The sequence below is a fragment of the Mytilus edulis genome, chromosome 10 (assembly GCF_963676685.1).
Source record: "Mytilus edulis chromosome 10, xbMytEdul2.2, whole genome shotgun sequence".
Classification (NCBI taxonomy): domain Eukaryota; kingdom Metazoa; phylum Mollusca; class Bivalvia; order Mytilida; family Mytilidae; genus Mytilus; species Mytilus edulis.
In genome coordinates, this window is record NC_092353.1 from 17451984 (window position 1) to 17467785 (window position 15802).

General features: G+C 32.7%; 1 protein-coding gene across 2 annotated transcripts in view; it reads right to left on the reverse strand.

The window, feature by feature from the left end:
• LOC139493536 (potassium voltage-gated channel subfamily KQT member 1-like) overlaps positions 1-15590 on the reverse strand; it is a 99183-nt gene extending 83593 nt beyond the window's left edge. For both annotated transcript variants that reach the window (XM_071282026.1, XM_071282027.1), the window contains exons 1-2: positions 15459-15590; positions 291-395 (exon numbers count right to left, since the gene is read on the reverse strand). The gene's annotated coding sequence lies outside the window, so the exon portion shown is untranslated. The remainder of the gene's footprint in view (positions 1-290; positions 396-15458) is intronic.
• Positions 15591-15802: the final 212 nt, after the last annotated feature.

Sequence of the window (15802 nt, forward strand, 5' to 3'; positions counted from 1 at the left end):
ACCCACTGTCAACACTACGGACTATATTCGTGAACAACGAAAATCGTGGGAAGAAAATTGTGGTCTCAGACCTTTTGGTCATGTGACTGGTTTGTATGTACTCCCTTGGCATCTGAAACTGCGTGATAAAAAATAATGAAATTCAATTGGATTTTGAGACTTCTGGAAAAACCACCTAAAAGAGCACTTTTTTTAAATACTGATGTAGAATATTTGATAAAAGTAAAATTATCATAGAACAAAGTTAAACTAATATTTTTTAACTCATGCAGCTTATAAATAAAACTTACAAACTAAAAAGATTCTGTGCAGTTAGATTATCCTGTATACTGATTCCATGTTGTGACAAGTCTTACAACCTGTACATTCATGTGTGGTATGATCTGTATTTGAAACTGAAACAAAATTATTGAAGTAGGTTATCAAATTATTGTGACACATGGAATTTATCAGTAAAAATAGACAAATCAAAGGTTATTTATATGCAATAAATCTGGAAGAGTATTTAAACTAGAGGCTCTAAAGAGCCTGTGTCGCTCACCTTGGTCTATGTGAATATTAAAGGAAGCAGATGGATTCATGACAAAATTGTGTTTTGGTGATGGTGATGTGTTTGTACATCTTACTTTACTGAACATTCTTGCTGCTTAAAATTATCTCTATCTATAATGAACTTGGCCCATTAGTTTCAGTGGAAAATGTTAGTAAAAATTTACAAATTTTATGAAAATTGTTAAAAATTGACTATAAAGAACAATAACTCCTAAGGAGGTCAATTGACCATTTCGGTCATGTTGACTTATTTGTAAATCTTACTTTGCTGAACATTATTGTTGTTTACAGTTTATCTCTATCAATAATAATATTCAAGATAATGACCAAAAACAGCAAAATTTCCTTAAAACTAACAATTCAGGGTCAGCAACCCAACAACGGGTTGTCCGATTCATCTAAAAATTTCTGAGCAGATAAATGTTGACCTGATAAACAATTTTACCCCTGTCAGATTTGCTCTAAATGCTTTGGGTTTTGAGTTATAAGCCAAAAACTGCATTTTACCCCATTTTCTATTTTTAGCCATGGCGGCCATCTTGGTTGGATGGCCTGGTCATCGGACACATTTTTCAAACTACTAACCCAAAAGATGATTGTGGCCAAGTTTGGTTTAATTTGGCCCATTAGTTTCAGAGGAGAAGATTTTTCTAAAAGATTACTAAGATTTACGAAAAATGGTTAAAAATTGACTATAAAGGGCAATAACTCCTAAAGGGGTCAACTGACCATTTCGGTCAAGTTGACTTATTTGTAAATCTTACCTTGCTGAACATTATTGCTGTTTACAGTTTATCTCTATCTATAATAATATACAAGATAATAACCAAAAACAGCAAAATTTTCTTAAAATTACCAATTCAGGGGCAGCAACCCAACAACGAGTTGTTCGATTTATCTGAAAATTTCAGGGCAGATAGATCTTGACCTGATAAACAATTTTACCCCATGTCAGATTTGCTCTAAATGCTTTGGTTTTTGAGTTATAAGCCAAAAACTGCATTTTACCCCTATGTTCTATTTTTAGCCATGGCGGCCATCTTGGTTAGTTGGCTGGGTCACCGGACACATTTTTTAAACTAGATACCCCAATGATGATTGTGGCCAAAGTTTGGTTTAATTTGGCCTAGTAGTTTCAGAGGAGAAGATTTTTGTAAAAGTTAACGCCGGACGACGGACGCAGGACGATGCCGGACGCCGGACGCCAAGTGATGGGAAAAGCTCACTTGGCCCTTCGGGCCAGGTGAGCTAAAAAGGGTAGGTACACATGTAGGTAGTTTTTTTTTAAATTATCTTACTTTTTTTCTTTTTTCTTTTTAAATTGAGTCTATATATATATGGGAGAGACATTCCAACTTTAATAGTGCTTATATAAATGTATAATGTAATAGGAAACACACATCTTTTTTTTATCTGACCTATGCAGTGCTAAATATATATTTGAAAGCAAATTTAGAAAATGATGCATATATCTGCTTCATGATATTATAGATATTAACCTAAAATAGGAAAATATTTACTTTTCATCCATTTTTTTTAAAAATTTAAAATTTGAAGACCTTTATTCATGATTTTATATGTGGCGCCACCCCTTGCCCATTGACAATTTTGTTGAAAAAGAATATATATATATATGTAGGACTCTAAAGTGCGATGGTACTCTAAAGTGCGATGGTCACGCTAAAGTGCGATGGTCTACGCTAAAGTACGATGGTGTGTCACTTTAAAGTGCGAGGGTTGTTTGTTTGCTCAAGTACAATGGAATATCACGCTAAAGTGTGATGGACCAAAAGGGTAATGTTAAAGGGCTTAAAACGTTAAAGAACATGGATGATTATAAATAGTCTTTTTTACAAAAGCAAGTATGCTAAGTAAAGGTTTTATAACATATGTGATAGGCTTTATAATGTATCGGTAGTCTTAAGTGATTGTTTCTTAATTTAAAAGACCGACCATGAGATAATTGTTAAAATGGTAATTTAGGTGTGACAAAAATCTATATATGCTGTGGATGATTTTTTTTAAATTCGGGCTTATCAAATATTTTGATAATTAGCGTAGCTTGCAGTTCACATGCAGTCTATCCCTTATGTGAACACATACTCTTAAAATCGTCATCGTAAATTACAAATACAAAATTCGTTCATTGTGTAACATTCATTTATTAAAATCTTAATCTAAATGAGAGAGAAATGCAATGTTCTTCAAGCTTTCTCCTTTTTCACAGCGAGTACAGGTTGTATTTCTTACAATGTACAAAATAATGTTTTAGCGAATAATTTATGATTTAAGCATGAAAACATGTACCTTTATTTTACCAACTTCAATTTGCAATAAAATCAACAATATTTCAATGGGGACTGCAAAGTAAACTGCAACATAAACAATGATTTCAATGTATCCTTTGCCTCTAATAGAAACAGGATAAAGGATACTTATGTGTATACTTTTGTATCTGTATAGTAAAATGGTTGACTGCACGACACAAGTACTTCTTCTAGCACCCGAAAAAAAACTATTAAATCAGTCAACAAAGCACGGTAAGGTTTCCATTAAGTAAGTCATGGACATTTGGTTTAAAATTGTTAATAAAATATTCTACATTTAGTTTTCGGCATGTTCATTTTTTTTGTATAAACGACTGTTCATGTCATAATCCATAGTACGTTTATTATGTCTATACTTTCGTGGACCATCGGACTTTAGTGTGTGTAGGCATCGCACTTTAGTGAAGACCATCACACTTTAGCGTGACCATCATATTTTAGCGTCCCCATTGCACTTTAGAGTCCTACATATATATATGGTATATAAAGAAAGTACAGCAAAAATATCTGTGGCCAATTGGTGGCACACAACTATTAATTTTTCAGAAAACTGTCCTAAAAATTTTACATTTTCCTGACCACTGAAAAATTTCTCTGATTTTAAGGCCAAAACTTTGAACTATGAATCAGTTATATTGAATTTGAATCATTTACTTTCAATTTTTTCTTCTTTTTAAAATTCTTTTTGAACTATATATATTTACAAAGCTTTCAGTTATTGATTTATCTAAAATAACAATTTTTATTACTAAACGTTTGAGTTTCAAATACCTATATTAGTATTAAAACTATTTTGTATTTACATGATTTTATAGTGATGAGAGAACTATCTTTATATATATGTGATTTTCCACTTTAGGACAAGAAAACAAATCCCAAGACAATCAAACAAATTAATTTACTAGTACTTACAAAAAAATTAACTTACATACAGAACTCATAGGTAAATTCTAAATGGGAAGTAACAGAAGGACCCTAATCAAATCGTAAAATCAAAAGCTCAAACACATCAAATGAATGGATTCCAACTGTCATATACTCAAATTTATTTTAATAATTTTTAAAAGCATATCTTATAAACTTAAATAAGGTGTTCTATAATCCTTTAAATGATCCATTTGAAAATTAATTTTTGAAAGTAAATTTAGGTAAAATTGCTTATAATACATTACAATCAGTTCATTACATCAATATTAAAGTGACAGACATTACCTAAATATTATTCCTACATTTTTACATGACCTTCTTATTTGTTTGGGAAAAACCCTCACTGTATTACAATTATCTCCCTTTGTACATATATCAGGCCTGTCAAATGAACAGATTTGCATTTCAAGACTTAAACCCCATGTTTTTCTTGGGCCCATTGATATTCTCAGTTAAATTTACTAGCATTCATAGCTTTCTTGTCTTAATTTTAAAGAAATTGACAGGTGCTGAGAAATTCAACCCCCTTTTAAACTGTATGCAAAAGTGCTTTAGTTACAGGCAAAATATATATGCTCTTTTATTTAAATTTTATATTTTTTTTTTTATCATTGGAAATTTATGTTTAAAAAAGAGAGAGGGCTTAAAAATATTTTCATGTCTCCGTGTACCTATATGACGTTTGATATCATTTCTTAAATTCTCCAGACATAAAATATTTTACAAAAAATAATAAATCTATAATACTAAAATTACGAGGTCCAATTTGTCAGCCGTCATCACGTAAAAACGACGAATCACAGAATTCAACTTTGTATATAACTAATATAGTACAAAGGTGTAGATTAAAAATTACACCACTCCAGGCCCTTTTGTTTTCCACGTAATTAATATTGCCAATAATTAAGAAGTTCCGGGTCGAGTCCGCTACCGATACCTTAATAGTATATTCACCTGTTACCTATTACCTTATCTGTACGTTCCGCATCTGACAGGCGCACCACCAAACGTTGTATTCAGGATTAATATGCTATATACACGGGTCATAACCACAGGGTTGACACTACTAAATTGTCAAATTGTTACCTATTGTAGTATTTTAATCAGTAAGACTTTCTAAGATAACAATACGAATACTAAAAATCTGGACTAAAAATAAGGCGTATAGGTACAGTTTTCAATTTGTTAGTGGGCATGACGTAAAACAGCGAAGCAAAGAATTCAACTTTATTTATAACTTATATATATAGGACAATGCTGTTGATTAAAAAATACTCCATTCCAGGACCTTTTGTTTTCCAAATTATTAATATTATTGTTTCAGTTCGACGGGTTCAAACAGAAAGACTTGAAAGCAGAGAAATACTGTGTATCTTATAATCGGCATGACTTTATCAGATGACAATACTAATACTAAAAGAAGGCTTGCGCATAGTTATATACTTTAATTCAGTCACGGACCCGTGATATCACGGGTGTGTTCTAGTATTTTATAAATAGCAAATACACTTTATTTAAAGGATACGTATGTTCATAGTATAAAGAACCGCGAAAATAACGGAATTTAACAGAAAAAAAATAACAGACTTTGAAAACAAGGGAGAGGGCTGAAACTGTTTCCAAGTACCTATGAATTTTGATACATTTTTGTACCTTTTCTGCTATTCTCCAGACATGAACTCTAAAATACAGTATCTATTAGACATATTTCCCAAACTGAGGAATGAAGCAGAGTATGAAATAATTTTACATATACCTGTAGGCGAAAAAGAAATTTTTGAGAATTTTTTCAAAATATTGTATTCACTGTACGATAAAATACATAAAAGCACTAGTTGCCTTTGGTTTATTAAGATGGTAAAAGAAGTAAGTGGTCACCATACAAATAAAATGACTTCATTTCATAAGGTTATCCTCATCCAATGGGTTTAAGAATTAAGAATTATTAAGAATGCATTGGAACTTCACAATTTCCATTGAAAAAACATGCATAGGACACATTCATACAACATACAAAAACATGTATGATCTGACCATAAGTTACATCATTTTAAAAATGTCATATGTAGCATATACAGATAAATTATTGAGGGGGGGCAAGGGGTTTAACTGTTATGCTGTTATGGGGTAATTTAATTCTTTGTTATCTGTTATTTTGAAAATATATTTGCTGTTAGGGAGTTACCATTTGATTTTTATGGGGGGGCTAGGATGAAATTTGAAAAAAATAGGCAGGACAGGAGTTTTGAGTAAAAAAAAAAAGGCAGGATCAGACACTTGCAGAAAAAAAAAGTCAGGACGACAATTTAGGTAGAAAAAAGTCAGGATAAACTAAAAAAAAAAAGGCAGGACCGAACAGAGTGAAAAATAAAAAGGCAGGACAGAGATTACAGCTAAAAAAAAATGCAGGACAAAATTTTTCATCCTAGCCCCCCCATAAAAATCAAATGGTAGCTCCCTTAGCTGTTATTGTCTTATTCTTTGTTAGCTGTTATTGGGCTATTAGTTTTTTTGTTATCTGTTATTGTGATAATGTATTTGCTGTTAACTGTTATTGAAAATTGGAGTGTTAGCAATTTTTTTTGACAGTCAATATTCGGTATAAATTGAAGATCATTGGAGTCTACCACTACTAATGTTTGTCCCGTATTCATAGGATTCCGTTAACATTTACCCATTACAGAAGTGAGGTCCAGGACAATTCAAGTATATCTTATGATTATCCTTTGTAATAAATTCCATTTTTTTATGAATGTGTATTTAGAATTATCTTAATTTTTTGTATGAGAATAATGTTCCTTGTTTCCCATACGAACATATTAAATTAAAACAATTCTTAATATGACAAAAAGGAAAACATATGGCCAGGAATATCTGACAAGGATCTCAATTAAGGACTAGGTCCTAACAACCAGTTAACCTTTTATATAATATGGTACATAGACTCAGCTCTGTGATTCTTTTCAAAGCAGAACCAAATGCATTGTACAATGAAATTTTGAACCATGTACTTGGGTCAAAAGCTGCACATAACTCATTACAAACAAATATTTTCCAAGTTTCGTTTCAAGCCATTGTTTCCTTAATTTTTTGTATGAGAATAATGTTCCTTGTTTCCCGTACGAACATATTAAATTAAAACAATTCTTAATATGACAAAAAGGAAAACATATGGCCAGGAATATCTGACAAGGATCTCAATTAAGGACTAGGTCCTAACAACCAGTTAACCTTTTATATAATATGGTACATAGACTCAGCTCTGTGATTCTTTTCAAAGCAGAACCAAATGCATTGTACAATGAAATTTCGAACCATGTACTTGGGTCAAAAGCTGCACATAACTCATTACAAACAAATATTTTCCAAGTTTCGTTTCAAGCCATTGTTTCCCTTCTAAACTATGTATTCTGCTTACTAGTACACTTGGTACAATCAAAAAGCTCAGCTGATAAAAAATTGTTCAAATAAGGCCTTTGAAAATAGTGGAATAAATTGCTTTTGGAGTGTCAAAATTCGTTCGAAGTACTTGATAAATTGCATGCTTATAATTGGTGCTTTTGATTTTGCTAACCTATATATCACATTGCCTCATAGTCTTATTAAGAAAAATTTGCACACCTCATTAAATTGTCATTTAGAAAAAGTCAGAATATTCAAACTCTTTTAGGTCATTTTTTTTTTATTAGCAAAAAAGGGAGCTTCAGTCAATATATATAAAGAATACACCAACGTTTCATGAGAACTGCTGAAAGCATATTTGAGTTATTTTTTGAAAACTAGAAAATACCACCTTTTTCTAATGAATAAAATCCCTTAACTCAATAACATAAAATCTAAAATTAATAAAAATCGAAAGGGAGTTTACAACAATAGATATAAACATTTCAGCAAAGTTTCATAAGAACTGCTGACAACATTTTTGTGTTAATGTCTGAAAACTGGAAAATCACCCCTTTTTCATTAATAAAACCTGTTAACTCGCAAACGTAAAATCTAAAATTTAAAAAAATTGAAAGTGACCTCATGTTAATAGATATAAACAATTCACCAAAATTCCTTGCTTTGTGAAAGCATTTTTGAGATATTATCAGAAAACTGAAAAAACACATTTTTTTATGAATAAAAACCCATTACCCAGAAACTTAAAATCTAAAATTTATAAAAAAAAAAACAACAAGGGAGCGCACGTCAATAGATATAAACAATTTCCCAAAGTTTAATGCAAATTGGTTAAAGAGTTTTTGAGTAAATGTCCGACATGTTGACAACAGTATACCATAATACGTTCCGTAAACGAGCGTATAAAAAAATATCATAATATATTGAGTAGTAACTTAAACACATTCTACATACATAAATTAATACTAAAAACATAGTCATAGAAAAAATGGAATGCATTACAAAGGATTATATCTGTAATAAGAAATACTGATTTGTCAAAGACCGAATTATTTTAATATTTCATTTACTGTTATCTGTTTTTGTCCATTTTAATTCCTTGTTATCTGTTATGAGCCAAATCAATTTGCTGTTTTGCTGTTATTGGGACCCCCCTTGCCCCCCCCCCCCCCCCCCCCCCTCATTATTAAATCTGTCATATGTCCATAATTTTATTTAATAACATTCACATTTAATATTATGTTTACCATATGTACAAATGTATCAATTATACATGCAGAATTAACTTAAAATGTTATATATCTATATATAGATAAAGCATTAAATCTGCCATTTACATCTAGGTCTATAATTGTATTAAAGAAATTCCCATTTAATATTAATGTTAACCATATACAAGAATGTATAAATGTATGAATTGTACACGCAGAAGTAAATATTAACATTGACATATATAAAGTAAATTATATCTAATACTAATAAGGTCAAAGTTTGTGTATTGAGTGGTTTGTTATGTTTTGTATAAACTCAGTCATGGGGTCAGTTGTAATTTAATTTGGACAATAAACTTTTTTCATGTTACCGACTTTTGGCCCTGGACAGGTTCCATAATCAGTGGTCAAACATCCAACCATGCTTGCAATGGGTACAATTTTGTATGAAATTTTTCTGCCTCTTGTTTCCATAGACTACAAAATCATTGGAGAATTGCAAATTTTGCCCCTTACATTTGTAATTGCTCTGATTATATGTTTGATTTTACTTTTTTGTGAGCACTTTAATGACTGAGTACAATTAACAGGATGCCCAACTATAGAGAAAGAAACCTGTTGAAAAATTGTATAATCCTGAGTCAAAAGACGTTAATCATGTTGATGTGTTAATATGAAAATACACTATTATGATTGGCATTAAAGAGGAGGGATCATGTCAGCTGGCTATATAATATATATATATTATATACATTTGTCACTGAAATAGTAGCTAAAACAGTGTCCTTTTTCTGATTGCTAGCCAAGTGCTTTAAGAATTGGAAAAGTTCCAATATTTCCAAAAAATAATTTAATTAATTCACTTCAATATATATAATATATTATTTATTTCTGTTCACCAATGTAGGTAATATTGGTGAAAAGTTGATTTCTTTTAAATTGTAAATATCCCACACATGCAACCAACAGCACATAATCTTGGTAATACTAAGTCATAGTTGTGACTGATTCAGTAAGTGTGGGAATAAGGAAATATAGATGGATATGATCTTCTTCTGTAGTACTTTCAACAAACACTTGTTCCAGCGAACAGGTGTTCTCCTTAGAAACTGTAACTGTTATAAACAATGCAATAATATCTGTACCTATTGGAAATGACTTTATTTTGTATGGAACAAATACTATTATTATACCTTTCATATATTTTAAACAATTCTATTGGGTGAAACATTATCACGCGACATGGAATAATTCAGTTGTTTTTTTCATTCAATTAATGCAAGGAAGGATGAATAACCCTAAAAATTTCCACCAGCGGTTAATAACCCTATTATTCACCGGCGAATAACCTTTTGAGTTTGTTGATTTGTACTTGAGTTATCTCCCCTAAAAATGACGTCATAGACGTAAATAAACAAAATGGCAGCGTTCACGTTACACTGGAAGCTCACCGAGAGACGAGGAAATAAGGCATTGGACATGAATAGACTGCCAGCAGCTGATGATAGCTCTTATAGAGTAACAGTCCTTTTTAGGGCCATCAATATTTTACAAAAAGATTCTACCTTTGTTGTACATTCTAGAAATTCTAGAACACAAATGTATTTTCAAACGTCAGTTTGTCTTTGATTTTGTTATGTAAAAAATATATTGAAAGTTTTCGAAAGGCCTTTCCACTGTTAGTTTGGTATAATAAAACAATTGTGGCCCGTTGAAAAGGTGAATATCCAAAATTGTCAACCCTTAAAAGTTATTTCACTTCGGGCTGCGCCCTCAGTGAAATAACCTTCTCGTGTTGACAATTTTGGATATTCACCTTTTCAACGGGCCATAATTGTATACTGTTCCAGTGGAAATAATATTATGATATTATTACGTAAGTATTTCTGTATTGTCCTTGTTATTGGTCCAAGGCCAATACAGCTGGCCGAGGACAAATAACAAGGCCAATACAGAAATACACGTAATAGTATCTTTATTAATTAACTACAGTGTTACAAATTTTTTTAATTTCATTTCACAAGAGGTAAATATTTTTACCTTGAAGTGGAACTATCCAAATCTCGGTTTCTTTTTATTAGAAGCAATATATAACAAGAAGTAATTGTAACAGGATGCTGTTACGAAGTCTCCCAAACAAAGCTCCCATAACTCACCATTCATATGGTCCCATGTTCATTTGATTTGATTTTTTGTCCCATACAAGAATATATATGGCTTACTGGTGGGGATCTCCACCATTTATTCAAAGTATTCAAACAAGAGTGGGGTGGGGTGACCCCTTAGGGACTTCCCTTTTATTTAATTTTATTTGTTTTATTGTCCCCTACAAGAATATATATGGTTTAGGGGGTGGGATGTTGACCGTTTACAAGTTTTCAAACAAGAGGGGGTGGGATGACCCCCTCAGGACTTCCCTTTTATCTCATTTCATTTGTGTTATTGTCCCCTACAAGAATATATATGGTTTAGGGGTGGGGATCTGGACCATTTACAAGATAATAGTACATTCTCAAATAGAACGGGGGGTGGGGTGGGGGGGTGACCCCCAGGAACTTCCATTTAATTTTATTTGATTAGTTTTATTGTCCCTTACAAGAATATATATAGTTTAGGGGTGGGGATGTTGACCGTTTACAAGTTTTCAAACAAGAGGGGGTGGGGTGACCCCTAGGGACTTTCCTTTTATTTCATTTCATTTGTTTTATTGTCCCCTCCAAGAATATATATATGGTTTAGGGGTGGGGATCTGGACCGTTTACAAGATAATAGCACATTCTAAAATTGAACGGGGTGGGGATGACCCCCGGGACTTCCATTTAATTTCATTTGATTTGTTTTATCGTCCCACATTCAAGAATATATATGGTTTAGGGGTGGGGATCTGGACCATTTACAAGATAATAGTACATTCTCAAATTGAACGGGGTGGGGAAAAACCCATGGGACTTCCCTTAAATTACGTTTGATTTGTTTTGTCGTCCTATTCAAGAATATATATGGTTTAGGGGTGGGAATCTGGACTGTTTACAAGATAATAGCATATTCTCAAATTGAATGGCGTGGGGATGACCCCCCATGGACTCACCCTATATTTCATGTGAATTGTTTTATTGTCCTATGATCATTTCTGAAGATTGCGTGTGTTTATCACTTACAGTTTTCAAGTTATATTCATTTGAAAAATTTATAAAAAAAAATCCCATAGGGTTCTATAGTAAACCCCTCCCTTATTTCTGCCCCCCAAAATACCCCCTAATAGACCCAAATGCACAAACGAAAGATTGATGGCTCACCTAGACATATTAGTCTAACATTCTATGAACCCCTAAGTAAATCTGACAAGCGGTTTTGGAGAAACCCTGCGGACTTTGTTTGGGAGACTTAATGATTTGGTGCTGTTTCCAGGTGTCTTCAGCATTTTCTCATCGGATGAATTTTTCTACCCTTTCAAGTCACTATAGAGTGTTACAATTTTAATTTAAAGGCAACACATAAATAGTAATTGGGAAAGGTACTGCCATTGCATGTCGTGCATGTGTTATGCAGAAACTAATTGAATAAATTAAAAAAAATAATGTAGGAGTTGAAATGATACAACTATCCATAAGCCAAATGATTAAAGAACGAAGATTTGCATAATTACAGAATGCATATATATATATATATATGCCTGTTTCGGGTTTAAAAATAAATGACAGTTTACAAAAACAAGAGGCTCTCAAGAGCCTGAATCGCTCACCTGGTAAACAATGCCTTATTGAACATATTGAACCATGCCAGGCAAACATGTACAGCTAACAATTCTTCAAGGACAATAACCCCTTAAGGGGTCAATTGACAATTTTGGTCATATTTAACTTATTTGTAGATCTTACTTTGCTGATCATTTTTGCTGTTTACAGTTTATCTTTATCTATAATGATATTCAAGATAATGACCAAAAACTGCAAAATTTCCTTAAAATTACCAATTAAGTGGCAGCAACCCAACAATGGTTTGTTTGATTCGTCTGAAAATTTCAGGGCTGATAGATCTTGACCTAATGAACATTTTGACCCCTTGTCAGATTTGCTCTAAATGCTTTCGTTTTTGAGATATAAGCCAAAAACTGCATTTGACCCCTATGTTCTATTTAAAGTAAGGGCGGCCATGTTTTTTGACGGATCAAAAATCGAAGCACACACTTTGAGCAGGATAATCTAAGGAACTATCATGCTAAGTTTCATCCAAATCCATTCAGTAGTTTCAGAGGAGAAGATTTTTTAAAGTTAGCAAATATGATGATCAAATTGTGAAAAATTGTCATTAAAGGACAATAACCCCTTAAGGGGTCAATTGACAATTTTGGTCATATTAACCTATTTGTAGATCTTACTTTGCTGATCATTTTTGCTGTTTACAGTTTATCTTCATCTATAATAATATTCAAGATAATGACCAAAAACTGCAAAATTTCCTTAAAATTACCAATTAAGTGGCAGCAACCCAACAATGGTTTGTTTGATTCATCTGAAAATTTCTGGGCTGATAGATCTTGACCTAATGAACATTTTGACCCCATGTCAGATTTGCTCTAAATGCTTCCGTTTTTGAGATATAAGCCAAAAACTGCATTTGACCCCTATGTTCTATTTAAAGTAAGGGCGGCCATGTTTTTTGACGGATCAAAAATCGAAGCACACACTTTGAGCAGGATAATCTAAGGAACTATCATGCTAAGTTTCATCCAAATCCATTCAGTAGTTTCAGAGGAGAAGATTTTTTAAAGTTAGCAAATATGATGAACAAATTGTGAAAAATTGTCATTAAAGGACAATAACCCCTTAAGGGGTCAATTGACAATTTTGGGGTCATATTTAACTTATTTGTAGATCTTACTTTGCTGATCATTTTTGCTGTTTACAGTTTATCTTCATCTATAATAATATTCAAGATAATGACCAAAAACTGCAAAATTTCCTTAAAATTACCAATTAAGTGGCAGAAACCCAACAATGGTTTGTTTGATTCATCTGAAAATTTCTGGGCTGATAGATCTTGACCTAATGAACATTTTGACCCCATGTCAGATTTGCTCTAAATGCTTCTGTTTTTGAGATATAAGCCAAAAACTGCATTTGACCCCTATGTTCTATTTTAAGTAACGGCGGCCATGTTTTTTGACGGATCAAAAATCGAAGCACACACTTTGTGCAGGATAATCTAAGGAACAATTATTTTAAGTTTCATTCAAATCCATTCAGTAGTTTCAGAGGAGAAGATGTTTGAAAAATTGTTAACGACGACAGACGACGACGACGGACGCCAAGTGATGAGAAAAGCTCACATGGCCTTTTAGGCCAGGTGAGCTAAAAAGGGAAAGTAACCAGTTAATTTGTAGTATTTATACCATCGTGAAATTTATGAGGTCGTCAAGAAATGAACTTTGTGATAATCTACTCGTTCCCCAAACCTGAAATAATTCCATCGTTTGCTTTCAAAATGCTTTTTAAATTAATGTTACCGTCTTTAGCCCGAAATATATACCATACTGAACTTTACAGCATGTTTCAGATGACTAAATGAGAACTGCGTCTTCCAAACAACTGTTTACTTTCAGTTTGTGTTTATCGAGACTTTCGATATAAAAACTACATGTGGGTCAATATGCGCATTAGATTCTCCATAGGCCATAATGTTAACGTTTTCTTCTGTTGCTCAGGCCATATCGTAAACTTGGATATGTATGATAGCTCGTTTTGAAGCTGAGACACTTGGACACATGTGGTGCGATTATCGGGGTGGCAAGTGTGATTCGTTTCCCCGTCAAGTGCCCAACCCCGAAAGATAGTGAAAAATGTCACTCTCCACAGGAAATAATCCCAAAATTCTGACCATAAAAATTATTAAAAAATATGTCCTTTGTAATTTTTTGATCAGGTTTATTTTTGTTTACTTTTTTTCACATCACATCAGCTCTATAAAACACCAGTCCTAGTTCATTTATGTCAATTTTTAAAATCACAGCTTCCACATATGCATGGCGGACTAATTTTTTAATGAGAGTCAAAAATCTGTGTTCCTCATCTCAAGGTCCTTTAGGGGTCTTGTCCCATGTAGACGTTCCGAAATCCTGCATTTGTGTCAACTCGGCCAATACAGAAAAAAATCTATCTTGGCCGAGTTATTCTGTATTGGCCGAGTTTCCACCTTATATTGCAAAGGCAGTTTTCATCATATTAAGTCCAATAACCATGATAACAGAGTAGTTAATTAATAATACATAATATTACTTCCATTTGGAACTTAAATTATGAAAGAATGTATGGTCAAATCATTAGTTTCGTACGTCATTTGTTTTCCTACTACATGTACTATGCATGCTTTTTCAATGGAAATCATGATGTCATAATGCATTCTTAATATAACGAAAACCCATGAGATGATGATATACTTTGTGACATTACAAGTTCTGTAGTGTATAAATAAATTTAGTTGGTTAAATCATTTAGGTGTTCCCTCTGGTAGCAACTGTGACCCATGTGGACAATAGACTGAGGGAAAACATCGGCACTTCCTCATGTATGTCACAATGAATTTCATGTTTTTAACACATCCATTTTTGCCAAAATACTCATCTCTTAGAATGTCCAGAGACACATATGTGTATATATGTCTCTGGCATGTCACTTGGTTTTTTAAAAGTACTCGATCATTCATGATTTAGTAATAAAAGTATAGTCTATAGAAACTGAGACTACTATAACACATAACACATGTGTTATAGTAGTCTCAGATAGAAACGAAGATCAACGAAGGGTCCAAATGGGGTCGAAGCTGTTTATGATGATAATTTCCTTTATGGATTTTGTCAAAGGCATTGGAAGACCCAGACCCACTAACAACGTATATTAAATATACGTTGATAGTGGGTCTTCCAATGGATAGAAACAAGTGCCTGTGGTTTTTGTTTTGAATCATGAAATTATTGATGAATGTACACGTACTACAGTATGTTTTCGTGTACGAAGTGAAACTTAGATTTTATACAATTTACCTCATTGGGTTCTATTTCAAAAATGTTTGCACACTACATTTATGTATTGATACATGTCACTTGTTACTGTTAGTTACTGTATAAAGTTAGTAATACTTTCGACACATGTGATAAAACGAAAGTAGAATTCCCGCCAAATAAAGAAATTATGAAATTGTAGATCAGTGCCAACTCGTACCTTTGACAGCACATACTCGACCAACTCGTACCCGATTTTTATCAGCTCAAGCTTTCACATAGAAACTCGTACCTTCTTCTTCTGTTTGTATTGCCTTCCTTTAAGGAACACCAAGAATATCTTGTCATGAATGTTATTTACACTATCTACATATCTCCAATTCTCC